At 45.3% G+C, this 18,398-nt stretch overlaps 1 protein-coding gene across 5 annotated transcripts in view; it reads left to right on the top strand.

Moving 5' to 3' along the window:
* The window catches only part of MTSS1 (MTSS I-BAR domain containing 1), a 172,579-nt gene that overhangs the window by 98,599 nt on the left and 55,582 nt on the right, over positions 1-18,398 (top strand). The window lies entirely within an intron of this gene.

The following is an 18,398-nucleotide window of genomic DNA, read 5'->3' as shown; positions in this document are numbered from 1 at the left end:
TTGGCTTTTCTTAGGACATTGTGTTGTGAGGAAGGTGAGGATCCTCTTGTTTAGGATGCAGTTGAAGAGTTTCCCCAGGTTGCTGCTGACACATATTCCCTGCTAGTTTGCTGGGTCATACTTGTCCCGTTTTTTGTGTATCGGAGTTATGAGTCCTTGGTTCCAGTTTTTGGGAAAGTAGCCAGCTTTCAGTACAGTATTGAAGAGTTTTGCTATCCCAGGTTGGTTGTCTGGCGGGCCGCATTTCAGCATTTTTTGGCGATCCCATCTGGGCCACCAACTTTTTAACCTTTTATCAGTGTGATCCTTTGTTATTTTTGGCAATGTAATTGGTGCCTCTAGAGCGTTTTGGAAGTCTTTGAATTTTTCCTCAAAATCCTTCAGTTTGTTCACAAGCTCTTTAGTTGTGCCGGGTTCAGATCTTCACTTAGGATGTCTTTGTAAAGATCCTTGAAGTACTGGATCCAGATGTTCCTGCTCTGGATGTGGAGTTTGTTGCTTTTTTTGGTTGGATCCTAGGTGGTTCCATAGTTCTCAAAAGCTGTTGTCTTCAAGGGCATCTTGGAGTTGGAGGAGTTTGGTGGAAATGTGCTTTTTCTTTTTGTTTGAGGATGATTTGTATTTTTGTTGTATGGTGTGGTAGGCTTCTCTCAGAGAGGGGTTGTTTGGGTGTCTGTTTTTTTTATTTGAGGCCACTCTTATAGTTTTAGATTCCTTGTCAAACCAGTTGTTGGGATATGATTTACTTGGTCTCTTGTGGCTGCATCTTTTCAGCTCGCACATTTCTGCCATGGCATAGATTATGTTGTCAAGGTCCATTACCGCTAGGTGTACTCTTTCTGGGTTAAGTTCATACACGTTATTATGGAAGCGTTGGAGCTTCTCCTTGATCACTGGTCTGTTGATGGCATCTGTATATTTTGAGGCCGACAATTTTGGACCATTATAAAGGAGTGAGGCAAGCTAAAGTGGCCGGTCTGCTGCGGAGTTTGTGAGGGTGATTCGTTTGTGTATTTTATGTATAGGAGCAGTTGGTTGTGGTCCAACAGATGTATTTTTGGTGTGACTATAAAGGCGCTAATGCTTGTAGGGTCCATATCTGTGATAGTACTCTGCTGCCCATGTGGGAGTTTAGGGTGTGTCTTCCCTTTGAGATTCACTTGGTACGGCCGTTGAGGATACGAAGTCCGAGGCTTCGGCATAGGTTCCACATTGTTCTGCCGCGTTTATTGACTGTGCCGTCGTAGCTGTTCCTCTGTGTGCACTGTGTTGTCAGTCGGTATCTGCTCTGAATATATAGAGTCTAGACGTTTCCTTCAGTGGTCAGGTAGTCTCTTTCCCTTCCTGCTCTTGCACTGAGGTCCATCCATCCATCCATTCATCCATCCATCATCTTCTCTACTCTTATGCAGTGCTGGTGGCCAGCTGTGTGGCATTTACAGTGAGGGACTTACCCCCATTACAACCTCCTAATTCTTCCGTAATGTAAACAGTGGCATCAATTTTGGAGTTGACCCTCAGCCACGTTTACCATGTGCTGTAGTATTTCTGAAAAAGCACAGTAGGCAGTGATGCTAAATTTAGGTTCTTCAGAGGAAAAAAAAATCCTCGTCCTGACAAGGAAGGACAACTGTTGCAGTGAAGCATGAAATGTCTGCGCTTGTCCTAGACGCTTCCTCCTCTTCATCGCTGCTCCTACAGCTGCTGATCAGTCCGGGCGGCTTCAGACAAAACCTGATCTAGAATTTTTTTCATGGCTAGATGGAATCTCGATCAGTGATCAGCTGTGGGAGCCCAGCAGTAACTGTTTAATTCTTCTACAGCGCCACAGCAGGAGAAATAAAGAATTACATGGTGGACTTTGAAATCAGTGTGCGGTACATGTAATGCATGGACGTGTCGGGTCCTCCAGAGTAAGGTGTACTCTCCAATCTGGCTCCTGAAGTTGGTATCCCCTTCTTCATACATTTTTAAAAGGGAATGCATCAACAGAAAATGATCTATTGTTTAAATCTAGTTTTTTTTTGTTTTAAATTTATTAAAACAAAAAAAACTGAAATATTTTTAAAAATAAAAAAAGAAATCTTACCATTTTCACACTGGTCATGGACTCTTTAGATATGTATATAGAGGTGTTATCTGTCATTGAACAGGAGAGGGAGGAGGTGATCTGTGACATCCTCTATTGTGACTGGTGGACCCTTTATCTGTAGTATATAAAGGTGTTATTGAATAGGAGGGGGAGCAGGTGAGCTGTGACACCACCTATTGTGACTGTTGGATCTTGTGTTATCTACTGTATATAGAGGTGTTATCAGTCATTGTACAGGAGGAGGTGAGCTGTGACATCACCTATTGTGACTGTTGGATCTTGTGTTATCTACTGTATATAGAGGTGTTAGCAGTCATTGTACAGGAGGGGGAGGTGAGCTGTGACATCACTTACTGTGATTGGTGGATCCTGTGTTATCAGGTGTTTAAAGCCATTGTAATTCTGCCTCTGATGATAAGGAGTCTGCTGAAATCTCTTCCAGAAAAGACAGAAGTATGAGTCTAAAAAACCTGTGGTGGCCAGTGAGAAGCTGACTAATTACTATTATTTTTTTTAACGTTCATGATCTGAAAAAAAGAAACCTTAAGAAGATCTGAATATGATATATATATCACAAATACCTGATTTAAACTGAAGGTCATTTTCTGATGACACATTGACTTTATGGTGTCAAAAGAATAGAACCAAGTAGACTCGTTAGCCCTCTGGCCACTGAGATCTGCCTAAGCCTGACATTCTTTGTCACAGAATTATGCGGCAGGTTAGATTAAAAAAAACTGTGTAATACATAGAGACTCATTTTTATACCTGTTGGAAGCGGGAAATGATTAGTTGTTGTCAAATGCTCTTATTTCTTTAGTGCTGCTGTGAAGCAGAACATCTGGCCGCCATGGCTCCCATTCAGTAGCTAAATCCAGATGCTTCCGCTTCCAGATCTCTAGAGTTCCTGGGCATTAAGCTACAAATCCAGGTCACGTATGGCCGCTCGGCTGGCTTTTATCAATTAAGATGTTTCATCTGCCAGGAGATCATTTATCTTTGGCCCCAATTTCTATATGTTCTGTGGACACATTTTTGTCTTTCAGTTTAGCTTAAAGGGAATCTGCCACCTATTTTTGTGCCTATAAGCTGCCGGCAGCTCCATCCGTGGCTTACCTACAGCATTACATAATACTGTAGATAAGCCCCCGATGTACCCTGAAAGAGATGAAAAAGGAGTTATATTATACTCACCAAGGGGCGGTCCGGGTCCGGAGGGTGTTGCGGTCCGGCGCCTCCCATATTCTAGTGATGACGTCCTCTTCTTTCCTGCCCGTCGCGGCTCTGGCGCAGGCGCACTGCAGGACTCTGCTCTGCCCTCAACAGGGTAGAGCAGTGCGCCGCAGCCGCGACAGGCAGGAAAGAAGAGGACGTCACCGCTACGAGATGGGAGGTGCCGGACCGGACGGCGACACCCTCCGGACCCGAACCGGACCGCCCCTGGGTGAGTATAATATAACTCCTTTTTCTTCTCTTTCAGGTTACATCGGGGGCTTATCTACAGCATTACAGAATGCATTACAGGATGCTGTAGATAAGCCACTGATGGCGGTGCCGGCAGCTTATAGGCAAAAAAATAGGTGACAGATTCCCTTTAAGTTCGTTACCTCTGAGCCTCATTTATATAAGGAGGAGGCTGGTCTTTGGGGCACATTGGCCACCTGTGCCAAAAAAGGCTCCTAATGCCAGACCGGCTGCACAGACTTGTTTCAGAGCTCTCCCACAGTAGGCAGTACTTTATTAGACATCCTGATGTTTCTGCTAAGCAGCAGAATGCCCCTCAATGCTGCATAGACTTGTTTAAGAACCCTCTCATGGTTGGTAGTATTTTACCAGAAATTATTACATTTTTTCTAAGCAGGAGAATGACCTACTATGCGGCACAGACTTGTTTTAGGTCCCTCAGATGAAATGTAGTATTTTACCAGAAACCATGACATTTCTGCTAAGCAACAGACTTCCCCATTATTCTGAACCGACTTGTTTAAGATCCCTCCCATAGTAGGTAGTTTTACTAGAAATCACGACATTCCTGCTAAACATGAGACTGTCCCAATATGCTGCACAGACTTGTTTAAGATCCCTTCCACGGTCATATTTTACTAGAGATTATGACATTTCTAGTTACTAAGCAGGAGAATACCCTGACTATGCTGCACAGATTTGTTTTAAATCTCTCCCACATTGCCTAGTATGTCAGTAGAAGGCAGGGCTTTTATGCTAAAACGTACACTGCTCCTCCGTGCTGCACAGACTTGTTTTAGATCCTGCAGCATCAGCTAGTCTTTGACTGGAAATGATGACGCTTAAGAAATTAAAAAAAACAAAACAATAAATGGCAACATTATTTCTTTGTGACCTGTATGCTGCGATGGGTTATCGGTAAGATACTGTGTATCACACACAAACATCATCTTTATGTGCCGAGCTGCTGTTTGATTTCTGTGACGGATGATGAGGAAATATCTCTTGATCAGAACCTGACGACGATTCTGTGCACAGATTCTATTAATTATATTGTTTTCCGTCTCCGACACTTAGGAGATCAATAATCGTCTCCTTGTTAATTGGATTTCTTTCCGTGACTTAAGTTTGGGAGAAACCGTTGTGTTTAATTGCATGATATTTTTCTGTACTGGGATATAGCGGAGGATCTGTCCGCGGCGGAATCGTTATTATTGATGGATGGCTCGAATTCTACGACAGATTGATAAGCGCTTTTTTTTTCGCTCACGTAATGGGTGATCTGATGCAATTGGGGTGTGCATGTTTCAGATAAGGACGATTGAGGATTAAAAATAAAAAGTGGTGGATGACTCTTATTTTTTTTTTTTTTTACAAGTGGCCTCTCTAGGTGGGTGATTTCACTTACTATATCTTAAATCTCATTATTTAAAGGGACATTCCACTTTTAAGATAGTATTAGGAAATTACTTAAAGTGGCCGCCGTTTTGTCATATTGTTAGAAACCTGAGAGCGTCTGAGCATGTGCAGTAGGAGCTCCGTCCCCTCCTTCATATTTATGAAGATGTGCTCTTTTGTCTCCAAGACTACCAAAATTTTCAAAAAAACTTTCGCCCACTTTAAATCTTTGGGATTCAGGAATAAGCTGGAGTTCGTTTTGGAAACTTATGAAAATAGCATTTATCGCTGTTGTCACTGCTTACCGTAAATTTTCACACGGCTCACCTTTTCTAGAGGTGAATATGTGGCCAAAATGTCACCTAAATTTAGATCTGTAGGGGAGGATAACCATGTATGAAAGAGGAACTGGGAATTAGGTAATTGAAACCATAGCAAAAAGCAAAGTTCTAATCCACAACTGGTAGTCACTCTGGTGGATGAGGACTATGAGCCGACTTGTAGCACAGAAGGTCTCCGTGGAATGAAGGGGGTGCAGATTCCGCAGGCTCGGGTACAGGATGCCATTGTTAATAGTCAGGCTTAGTGGGCTTGTCCGGAGCTGTTGTGGATTAACTACTTAGAGACTATCCTTCTGTGAATGATTTTTTTCTTTAATGAACTGGTAGATGTCTGGTCTTCCTTGCGAGACATTCCACCTTAAATGCATCTTCGTGTAGACATGACAGAAGACGACAACACTGGGACACTTGAGCTCTCGATACCCAAAACAAATAGAACATTGTGACTTTTCATTTTGGAAATGTCTCTGGTTTTGACCCACAAATTTTTATCAATTTTTATATGACTGGTCTGAAGATTGAGGACAAGGTGTAGACCTCCGACCTTCACCACTTTTGGTCTAGGATTCATCCAGCATCTGTTGCTCCTTACCTTCATAGACAATACACCGTACAATCTTTATAAATGTAAAGAGATTGTACGGTATATTATCTCTCAAGTTAAGGTTCTATGAAGGTAAGGGTCATATTATACACTTATGAGAGAACCACATCTGTCTCTCCACGTCCCAACGTTGGATCCTTAAAGCGTGCCCATCACCAGGTTTGGCTGATATAAGATATGGCCACCACCTTTCAGGGCTGATATACAGCCTTCTATAATGGTGTATATAAGCCCCCAACCGATCAACAACCTTTTATTATTGGTCACCTGTGCAGGAGTGCGATGCCGGGGACACTGTGGGGATAACGTAGGGATGTGTCATCCACATGAAGTAAGAAGGAGGACGGCATTGCAAGAAGAAAAGAGGCACCGGACCAAGAAGATCAACAATCCTCGGACCGGGCCGCTCTGGGGGTGACTATAATAAAAGCTCTTTTTCTTCTCTTGCACGTCTGGTTAGAGGCAGATACGCAGCATTATAGAATGCTGTCTATCAGGCCAGGAAGGCGGTGTCCGTATCTCTTATCGGACAAACATGGTGACAAGTTCCGTTTAAGGCTTCGTGCCCACGATCAGGAATAGTAGCGTTTCGGACACAGCGTATTTTCACTGCGTCCAAAATGTTGCACTCTACATTACAAGCTCAGTGGATGGGATTTATAGAAGTCCCAGGCTCACCGTGCTTCTTTTTAACTCTGTGTAAACTCCCCCGCGTCGCCGGGTTTACGAACCGCGGCATGTTCATTTCTGTAGCGGAGGCGCTTGTCTCCTCTCCGTACTCTCCCTGAATAGACAGTCATTAGAAACAGTAAATCTGCATAGTTTTAAAAGACTCGGGTGTGCGGAGAGCGCAGTGTTATGGACCCAACGCAAATACCCTGCGTCCTAAGCGCTGTTATTCCTGATTGAATTGCAGTATTGTTACATAGTAGACCACGCATACCACGAAAGGGGGGTGAGGGGGCCTCGCATACCACGAAAGGGGAGTGACGGGACCACGCATACCACGAAAGGGGGGTGAGGGGACCACGCATACCACGAAATGGGGGTGAGGGGACCACGAAAGGGGGGTGAGGGGACCACGCATACCACGAAAGGGGGATGAGGGGACCACGCATACCACGAAAGGGGGATGAGGGGACCACGCATACCACGAAAGGGGGATGAGGGGACCACGCATACCACGAAAGGGGGATGAGGGGACCACGCATACCACGAAAGGGGGATGAGGGGACCACGCATACCACGAAAGGCGGCGAGAGGACAATACATAGCAGGATAGGGGCATTATTATAGTAGTTATATTCTTGTTCATAGGAGACAGTATTATAGTAGTTATATTCTTGTACATAGGAGCAGTATTATAGTAGTTACATTCTTGTACATAGGGGCAGTATTATAGTAGTTATATTCTTGTACATAGGGGCAGTATTATAGTAGTTATATTCTTGTACATAGGGGCAGTATTATAGTAGTTATATTCTTGTTCATATGGGGCAGTATTATAGTATTTATATTCGTGTACATACTGTGGGTACGGAAAGTATTCAGACTCCTTTAAATTTTTCACTCTTTCATTGCAGCCATTTTGTAAATTCAAAAAAGTTAATTTTTTTCTCATTAATGTACACTCTGCACTCCATCTTGACTGAAAAAAACAGAAATGTAGAAGTTTTTGCTAATATGTTAAAAAAGAAAAATCACATGGTCATAAGTATTCAGACCCTTTGCTCAGACACTCATATTTAAATCACACGCTGTCCATTTCCTTGTGATCCTCCTTGAGATGGTTCTACTCCTTCATTGGAGCCCAGCTGTGTTTAGTTAAACTTATAGGACTTGATTTGTTAAGGCGCACACCTGTCTATATAAGACCTCACAGCTCACAGTGCATGTCAGACCAAATGAGAATCATGAGGTCAAAGGAACTGGCCAAGAAGCTCAGAGACAGAATTGTGGCAAGGCACAGATCTGGCCATGGTTACAAAATAATTTCTGCAGTACTCAAGGTTCCTAAGAGTACAGTGGCCTCCATAATCATTAAATGGAAGAAATTTGGGACCACCAGAAGTTTTCCTAGACCTGGCCATCCAGCCAAACTGAGCAGTCGTGGGAGAAGAGCCTTGGTGAGAGAGGTAAATAAGAATCCCAAGATCACTGTGGCTGAGCTCCACAGATGCAGTAGGGAGATGGGAGAAAGTTCCACAAAGTCAACTATCACTGCAGCCCTCCACCAGTCGGGCCTTTATAGCCAAGTGGCCCAACAGAAGCCTCTCCTCAGTGACAGACATATGAAAACCCGTATAGAGTTTGCTGAAAAACACATGAAGGACTCCCAGACTATGAGAAATAAGATTCTCTGCTCTGATGTGAGGAAGATAGAACTTTTTGGTGATAATTCTAAGCGGAATGTGTGGAGAAAACCAGGCACTGCTTATCACCTGCTCAATACAATCCCAACAGGGAAACATGGTGGTGGCAGCATCATGCTATGGGGGTGTTTTTCAGCTGCAGGGACATGACGACTGGTTGCCATTGAAGGAAACATGAATGCGGCCAAGTACAGAGATATCCTGGATGAAAACCTCTTCCAGAGTGCTCTGGACCTCAGACTTGGCCGAAGGTTCACCTTCCAACAAGACAATGACCCTAAGCACACAGCTAAAATGACAAAGGAGTGGCTTCAGAACAACTCTGTGACCATTCCTGACTGGCCCAGCCAGAGCCCTGACCTAAACCCAATTGAGCATCTCTGGAGAGACCTGAAAATGGCTGTCCACCAACATTCATGGCTGTCCACCAACCTGACGGAACTGGAGAGGATCTGCAAGGAAGAATGGCAGAGGATCCCCAAATCCAGGGGTGAATAACGTGTTGCATCATTTCCAAGAAGACTCATGGCTGTACTAGCTGAAAAGGTGCTTCTACTCAATACTGAGCAAAGGGTCTGAATACTTATGACCATGTGAGATTTCAGTTTTTCTCCTTCGTCTCATTGGGGGACACAGAGACTGTGGGTGTATGCTACTGCCGTCTGGAGGCTGACACTAGGTATACAAAAAACAAGTTGGCTCCTCCGCCGCCGCATACACCCTCGCCCTGATAGCGGGCGGAAACCAGTTTTTTGCTTAGTGTCTTATGGAGGCACACGCAGTCTGGATCTCTCCAGGCTATTTTTTTCTAGTTTACCATGAAGATGAGACAGGGGCGACGGATCCTATAGAAAGGGTCCGATCTCCCCAAACCAACAACGGGCGAGCACGTGTTGAGTATCGCCTCCGCGTATCCTTTCCCGCACCGAGGGACATCTCTGGGACTTTTCCCCAGACATCTATTTTTTCTTTGTTTTTTATTTTATGAAGATAAGAGGGGCAACGCATCCTATTGAAAGGATCCGATTTCCCCAAGCCAGCAACGGGCGACCACGTGCGAGTGTCCCTCCACGTGTCCTTTCCCGTGACGTGGGACACTATGCCAGACTTAGCCCTGTCCACCCCTAGGTATTGAAACCATGGGCTTGAACAGAGGCACAAGACTAGTCTGTGCGGCCCCCACTGCTCCACCAACGCATGACGGCGGTGCTGCATGGCGGCGGATGGTCACTCTCCTCGCCTCTGCAAGGCGGTCGGAGCAAGGGTGCCTGCACCGTCCTAAACGGAAATACCTCAGGTGCTGGCTATCGAGCTGGAGCGCAGGTATGAGCTGGAGAGGGCCCTGGGCAGGGTTACCCTCCTCCTCCTCTCCCCTCGAACCTTAAAAGGATTTTTTTTTTTTTTTTTGGCCTACGCCAGCAGTATGTCTGGAAAAGGAAAAACGCACATGTTCCCTTATGCCGCATGCGCTTCCTGTGGGGTTATGTTCCCACGAGCGCAGACTGTTAAGTTATGTGAAGCCTGCGACTCCGAACGCGCCCAGGAGCCCTCCCCTGCGACAGAGCCCATGGGTCTGGATCCCCCAGAATGGGCGTTATCACTCTCTTGGTCCATGGTTTCGCTCACGAAGGCGATTGAGACCCTTCAGGCCCCGGATAGGGGTAGAGACGACGGCTCGCTTGTTTGGGAGGGTTCATCCACCTCACAAGAGCCTCCGGCCTGCAGGGGCCGCACTCTCTCTAGGCAGACGCATAGGAAAAGAGCCCATACTGCGTCTCCAGGCCCCTCCGGGGCCTCAGCATCCGCGAGTGCAGTGTCTCGCTCACCGTCACCATTTTCTGGGAGCAAGCAGAGTTCAGGTGATGACTGGGAGGAATCCTTGGACCTGGATACCCCGGGGTATCGGGAGACGGTAGACAGTCTTATTGAAGCGGTCAATCAGACTCTGGGTATTGAGGATGATGTCTCCCTAACTGCAGGTCATAAGGTATCCTTTAAGAAGGCCAGGAGACCACATAGAGTGTTTAGCACTCATCATGAGTTCGAGGACATAGTGCAGCGGCGAGAGAACGTCCAGACAGGCGTTTTTCAGGACAAAAAACGCTAGAAACGAGATATCCGTAAGCATCAGAGCTCTGTAAGAAATGGGCGGAATCTCCGGTGGTCGATCCCCCAGTGTCACGCCTGGCCTCAAGATCCTTGTTGTCAGTACCTAGTGGTTCTTCCATTAAGGACCCCACGGATCGACTCGTAGAAGGTTTAGCTCGCTCAGTGTATGAGGAATCGGGATCAGTGCTCTTTCCTTCTTTTGCGGCAACGTGGGTAGCCAAAGCCATGATGTCATGGTCAGATTCTTTGAATAAGGTCCTACAGGATAGAGAATTGCCGACGGAAGTGGCTGAGGTAGCAAGTCAGATTGCGATGGCGGGTGACTATTTAATTAATGCATCTTTGGATGCGGCTAATGGCGCGGCACTAGCGGCAGCAAATGCAATCGCCATTAGGAGAGCCTTGTGGTTAAGGCTATGGCGGGCTGATTCGATTTCTAAGAAGTCTTTGACTTCCCTGCCTTTTCAGGGTAATCGGCTGTTTGGAGAGAAATTAGACAAGCTCATTTCAGATGCTACAGGGGGAAAAAGCAGCTTTCTTCTACAACAGAAGATTAGACTGCCATTTCGTCAACCTCAGGCGCGCTTTCGAGCATTTCGCACCCCCGGGTGGATGGCAGCGGCCAGTACCTCCGCCCCAGCTCGCTATGGCCAAGACAAAGAGCGTCAGGTCACATATAAAACCAACCCGCTGGGTAGGATGCGGGGCCGCCCGCCCAGGTCAAGGGGGGCCAGGTCCTAGAGGCCCTCAGCGAAATGACTCGAGGCATCCGGTACCCGAGGACAGCAGAGTAGGCGGACGTCTGCTCAGGTTCTGCCGCGTCTGGGTCGCGGTGGCGCGCGACACATGGGTGGCAGAATTAGTGTGTTCCGGGTACAAAATAGAATTTGTCAAAGATCCGCCAAGACGATTTTTTCTTTCCCGGCTTCCCAAAACGGAATCCCGGGCAGAGGCATTGCTAGGGGGCCATCGAGGTGCTGCAGCGCAACGGGGTCATTGTCCCTGTACCAGAGTGCGAAAGAACCCAAGGATTTTATTCCAAGCTGTTCGCAGTCCCCAAGAAGGACGGAACAGTAAGGCCGGTTCTGGACCTAAAGCTCCTGAACAGGTTCATCAGGTTCAGGCGTTTTCGCATGGAATCTCTCCGGTCGGTCATATCGTCCATGGAGCACGGAGAATATTTGGCCTCGATCGATGTCCAGGATGCCTACCTGCACATCCCGATTTTTCCCCCGCATCAAAGGTTCCTTCGCTTTGCAATCGATGGTCGGCATTTCCAATTTGTGGCCCTACCTTTTGGGTTGGCCACGGCCCCCAGGATATTCACGAAGGTGATGGCTGTCGTCATTGCCATTCTACATTCTCGGGGCATAGTGGTTTTGCCGTACTTAGACGACCTCTTAGTAAAGGGGCCGTCCTTTCGGGCATGCGAGGAGAATGTCAGCATCACACTGGATACCCTATCTCGCCTAGGATGGTTGGTCAACGGGAAGAAGTCATCCCTTACCCCAGCTCAGAGGATCTCATTCCTAGGGATGATTTTCGACACTTCCCGAGGGTTGGTAATTCTCCCTCAGGTCAAGGCTCGGGCGCTCCGGCAGGGAGTTCGAAGCCTTAAACAACCGGGCCCTCACGCTATCCGGTTCGGGATGAGGGTTCTAGGGAGGATGGTGGCGGCGATGGAAGCAATTCTGTTTGCTCAATTTCATCTCCGTCCCCTGCAGCATGCTCTCTTAGCGGCTTGGGACAGGAGTCCATTCTCCCTCGATCATCAGTGCAGGTTGTCCTCTCAGGTTCGACGGGCACTTCAATGGTGGACGGCGACTCCTCTCTTCGTCAGGGGTAGCCCTTTCCCCCATATCAATGGTTGGTGATCACGACCGATGCGAGTCTTTTCGGTTGGGGGGCAATCTTCCGCCATCACATGGCCCAGGGGCAATGGTCGCCTCAGGAGGCTCGTCTCCTGATCAGCCTGTTGGAGATTCGAGCGGTGCGGTTGGCACTGCAGCATTTTCAGCACTTGCTAGCAGGATGCCCAGTCCGGGTTCAGTCAGACAACGCCACGGCAGTGGCGTACGTGAATCACCAGGGAGGCACACGCAGCTGGGCAACCATGCGCGAGATAGAGCATGTACTCCGTTGGGCCGAGAGGCACCACTCTGTAATCTCAGCAGTTCACATACCAGGCGTGGAAAATTGGGCAGCAGATTTCCTAAGCCGGCAAGGAGTCGCGGCCGGGGAATGGCCCCTTCACCCCGAGGTCTTCCAGCAGATTTGCCAATGGTGGGGGACTCCAGACGTGGATCTGATGGCTTCCAGGCAGAACGCCAAAGTGGGCACGTTTGTCGCTCGGTCTCAGGGGCCGATCTGCCACCCGAACTTAGGGGCCCTGTGTTTGACGGCATGGCCGTTGAATCTTGGATTCTGACCCAGGCGGGGTTTGGGAGTGAAGTGGTTGCTACAATGGTTAGCGCCCAGAAGCTGGCCTCGGCAAGAATTTATCATAACACTTGGAAGGTTTTCTTTCATTGGTGTCGAGAACACGGGGTTGCGCCATTATCCTTTTCGGTCCCCAACATCCTGGCTTTTCTGCAGTCCGGCCTAGATGCAGGGTTGGCGCCGAGTTCCCTTAGGAGGCAGATATCGGCCTTGTCGGTCCTTTTTCAGCGAAAGATCGCTACCAATATGCAGGTCAAGACGTTCATTCAAGGGGTCTCTCGTTTAGTTCCCCCCTATAGAGCACCCATAGACGCCTGGGACCTTAACCTGGTCCTGAGTGTCCTACAGGAAGCCCTGTTTGAACCGTTACAGGAAATTTCATTGTCATATCTCTCCAGGAAGGTTGTATTCTTGGTAGCCATAACTTCCATTAGGCGGGTCTCGGAGTTGGGAGCATTATCTTGCAGAGCTCCTTTTCTGACTTTTTTTTTAAGGATAACGTAGTCCTTAGACCACCGCCGCCTTTTCTGCCGAAGGTCGTGTCCTCTTTCCATATTAATGAGGACATTGTTCTGCCTTCGTTTTGTCCAGCGCCAGTACACAGAGTGGAAAGGGCGCTCCACTCTTTAGATCTGGTAAGAGCTCTCAGGAGGTACGTGTCAAGGACAGCACCTTTTCGCCAGACGGACTCGTTGTTTGTGATTCCCGAAGGGCGCAGGAAGGGGCTCACGGTCGACCATAGCCAGATGGATTCGCCTAACTATTCAGGAGGCTTACCATATTAGAGGCGCACCGATTCCAACAGGGATAGGGGCGCACTCTACTCGGGCAGTGGGCGCCTATTGGGCGCTTCGGCACCAGGCTTCGGCAGAGCAGGTATGCAAAGCAGCAACCTGGTCCAGCCTGCACACTTTTTGTAAGCATTACAATGTGCATACTCAGGCCTCGTCGGATGCTAGCCTGGGTAGAAAAATTCTCCAAGCAGCAGTGGCACACCTTTTAGACAGGAGGGCATGCGGCTTGGATCGGTGAGTTGTCCTCCCACCCAGGGACTGCTTTAGGACGTCCCACAGTCTCTGTGTCCCCCAATGAAAGGAAGGAGAAACATGGATTTTTGTGAGTACTCACCGTAAAATCCTTTTCTCCGAGACGCTCATTGGGGAACACAGCACCCACCCGGATAGCCAGTTGGCTCTTGTTTATTTGATTAGTATAATTCCTTGTTTAATTTTAATGTAGGGTGGTCCTTTTTCAGGCATACTGTATGATTTTCTGCATTAAGGCTAATTTATTGTTATGTTCTCCTACTGCTTTTGCACTAAACTGGTTTCCGCCCGCTATCGGGGCGAGGGTGTATGTGGCGGAGGAGGAGCTAACTTGTTTTTTGTATACCTAGTGTCAGCCTCCAGAAGGCAGTAGCATACACCCACAGTCTCTGTGTCCCCCAATGAGCGTCTCGGAGAAAAGGATTTTACGGTGAGTACTCACAAAAATCCATGTTTCTTTTTTAATAAATTTGCAAAAATTTCTGGCTTTTTAAGTCAAGATGGGGTGCAGAGTGTACATTAATGAGAAAAAAATGAACTTTTTTTGAATTTACCAAATGGCTGCAATTAAAAAAAAGAGTGAAAAATTTTAATGAGTCTGAATACTTTCCGTACCTACTGTAGGAGCTCTGCTACACTGGTATTTATTTCCATTAAGCCCATTTATAAAGTTAGGTCAAGGTAAAGGGATTGTAAGGACGGTAATTTGGCATCCAACTTTTCAGTCACTGTTTTAGCTGCCAGTTCTCAGGGTCGTGGATTCAGTCGCTGTGATATTAATAGATGAAATGAGACGAGGGAGCCCGGACGCTTTAGTGGAAGCCGAGCTTCGGGGATTTGCTGGCAGTTGGCTGTGATTGCAGATTTTCGACTTGCTCTAAGCATTAAGAAGGATAAAGACTTGGAAAGGAAAAATACAGGAGGGTATGACAGATTGCAGCACGGACCTGGCAGGATTATACAAAATAACATTTTTGGTGTAAATTCTACATTTGCCATGCTTCATGAAGCACGAGATAGTGAAAAGTTCCCAGACCCCCCTTCACATCCCTTCCCTATTTAACTCAATTCAATATTCTACATTTTGACACCGGATAGGTTATGATCTTAAAATCTTTCCCATATAATAATCTTACTGCCCCTTGTGTAAAAGATTACTACTAGAATACTGCTCCTATGTAGAAGAATATAACTACTATAATACTGCCTCCTATGTACAAGAATATAACTACTATAATACTGCCTCCTATGTACAAGAATATAACTACTATAATACTGGTCCCTATGTACAAGAATATAACTACTATAACACTGCTCCTATATACAAGAATATAACTACTATAATACTGCCCCTTTGTACAAGAGTAGAACTACTATAATACTGCTCCTATGTACAAGAATATAACTACTATAATACTGCCTCCTATGTACAAGAATATAACTACTATAATACTGCTCCTATGTACAAGAATATAACTACTATAATACTGCCCCTATGTACAAGAATATAACTACTATAATACTGCCCGTATGTACAAGAATATAACTACTATAATACTGCCCCTATGTACAAGAATATAACTACTATAATACTGCCCCCTATGTACAAGAATATAACTACTATAATACTGCTCCCTATGTACAAGAATATAACTACTATAATACTGCCCCTATGTACAAGAATATGACTACTATAATACTGCTCCTATGTACAAGAATATAACTACTATAATACTGCCCCTATGTACAAGAATATAACTACTATAATACTGCCCCTATGTACAAGAATATAACTACTATAATACTGCCCCTATGTACAAGAATATAACTACTATAATACTGCTCCTATGTACAAGAATATAACTACTATAATACTGCTCCTATGTACAAGAATATAACTACTATAATACTGCCCGTATGTACAAGAATATAACTACTATAATACTGCCCCTATGTACAAGAATATAACTACTATAATACTGCCCCCTATGTACAAGAATATAACTACTATAATACTGCTCCCTATGTACAAGAATATAACTACTATAATACTGCCCGTATGTACAAGAATATAACTACTATAATACTGCCCCTATGTACAAGAATATAACTACTATAATACTGCCCCCTATGTACAAGAATATAACTACTATAATACTGCTCCCTATGTACAAGAATATAACTACTATAATACTGCCCCTATGTACAAGAATATGACTACTATAATACTGCTCCTATGTACAAGAATATAACTACTATAATACTGCCCCTATGTACAAGAATATAACTACTATAATACTGCCCCTATGTACAAGAATATAACTACTATAATACTGCCCCTATGTACAAGAATATAACTACTATAATACTGCTCCTATGTACAAGAATATAACTACTATAATACTGCTCCTATGTACAAGAATATAACTACTATAATACTGCCCGTATGTACAAGAATATAACTACTATAATACTGCCCCTATGTACAAGAATATAACTACTATAATACTGCCCCCTATGTACAAGAATATAACTACTATAATACTGCTCCCTATGTACAAGAATATAACTACTATAATACTGCCCCTATGTACAAGAATATGACTACTATAATACTGCTCCTATGTACAAGAATATAACTACTATAATACTGCCCCTATGTACAAGAATATAACTACTATAATACTGCCCCTATGTACAAGAATATAACTACTATAATACTGCCCCTATGTACAAGAATATAACTACTATAATACTGCTCCTATGTACAAGAATATAACTACTATAATACTGCCCCTATGTACAAGAATATAACTACTATAATACTGCCCCCTATGTACAAGAATATAACTACTATAATACTGCTCCCTATGTACAAGAATATAACTACTATAATACTGCCCCTATGTACAAGAATATGACTACTATAATACTGCTCCTATGTACAAGAATATAACTACTATAATACTGCTCCTATGTACAAGAATATAACTACTATAATACTGCACCTACAGTGCCTACAAGTAGTATTCAACCCCCTGCAGATTTAGCAGGTTTACACATTCGGAATTAACTTGGCATTGTGACATTTGGACTGTAGATCAGCCTGGAAGTGTGAAATGCACTGCAGCAAAAAAGAATGTTATTTCTTTGTTTCATTTTTTTTTAAATTGTGAAAAGTTTATTCAGAGGGTCATTTATTATTCAACCCCTCAAACCACCAGAATTCTGTTTGGTTCCCCTAGAGTATTAAGAAGTATTTCAGGCACAAAGAACAATGAGCTTCACATGTTTGGATTAATTATCTATTTTTCCAGCCTTTTCTGACTATTTAAGACCCTCCCCAAACTTGTGAACAGCACTCATACATGGTCAACATGGGAAAGACAAAGGAGCATTCCAAGGCCATCAGAGACAAGATCGTGGAGGGTCACAAGGCTGGCAAGGGGTACAAAACCCTTTCCAAGGAGTTGGGCCTACCTGTCTTCACTGTTGGGAGCATCATCCGGAAGTGGAAGGCTTATGGAACTACTGTTAGCCTTCCACGGCCTGGACAGCCTTTGAAAGTTTCCTCCCGTGCCGAGGCCAGGCTTGTGCGAAGAGTCAAGGCTAACCCAAGGACAACAAGGAAGGAGCTCCGGGAAGATCTCATGGCAGTGGGGACATTGGTTTCAGTCAACACCATAAGTAACGTACTCCACCGCAATGGTCTCCGTTCCAGACGAGCCCGTAAGGTACCTTTACTTTCAAAGCATCATGTCAAGGCTCGTCTACAGTTTGCTCATGATCACTTGGAGGACTCTGAGACAGACTGGTTCAAGGTTCTCTGGTCTGATGAGACCAAGATCGAGATCTTTGGTGCCAACCACACACGTGACGTTTGGAGACTGGATGGCACTGCATACGACCCCAAGAATACCATCCCTACAGTCAAGCATGGTGGTGGCAGCATCATGCTGTGGGGCTGTTTTTCAGCCAAGGGGCCTGGCCATCTGGTCCGCATCCATGGGAAGATGGATAGCACGGCCTACCTGGAGATTTTGGCCAAGAACCTCCGCTCCTCCATCAAGGATCTTAAGATGGGTCATCATTTCATCTTCCAACAAGACAACGACCCAAAGCACACAGCCAAGAAAACCAAGGCCTGGTTCAAGAGGGAAAAAATCAAGGTGTTGGAGTGACCTAGTCAGTCTCCTGACCTTAACCCAATTGAAAACTTGTGGAAGGAGCTCAAGATTAAAGTCCACATGAGACACCCAAAGAACCTAGATAACTTGGAGAAGATCTGCATGGAGGAGTGGGCCAAGATAACTCCAGAGACCTGTGCCGGCCTGATCAGGTCTTATAAAAGACGATTATTAGCTGTAATTGCAAACAAGGGTTATTCCACAAAATATTAAACCTAGGGGTTGAATAATAATTGACCCACACTTTTATGTTTAAAATTTATTAAAATTTAACTGAGCAACATAACTTTTTGGTTTGTAAGATTTATGCATCTGTTAATAAATCCTGCTCGTGTGTGAAGTTTGA

This window comes from Dendrobates tinctorius, unplaced genomic scaffold, assembly GCF_039654945.1.
Source record: "Dendrobates tinctorius isolate UK_male_01 unplaced genomic scaffold, ASM3965494v1 ptg000116l, whole genome shotgun sequence".
Lineage (NCBI taxonomy): Eukaryota > Metazoa > Chordata > Amphibia > Anura > Dendrobatidae > Dendrobates > Dendrobates tinctorius.
Note: the sequence above shows the minus strand (reverse complement) of the source record. Positions and strands in the feature narration are given on the sequence as shown.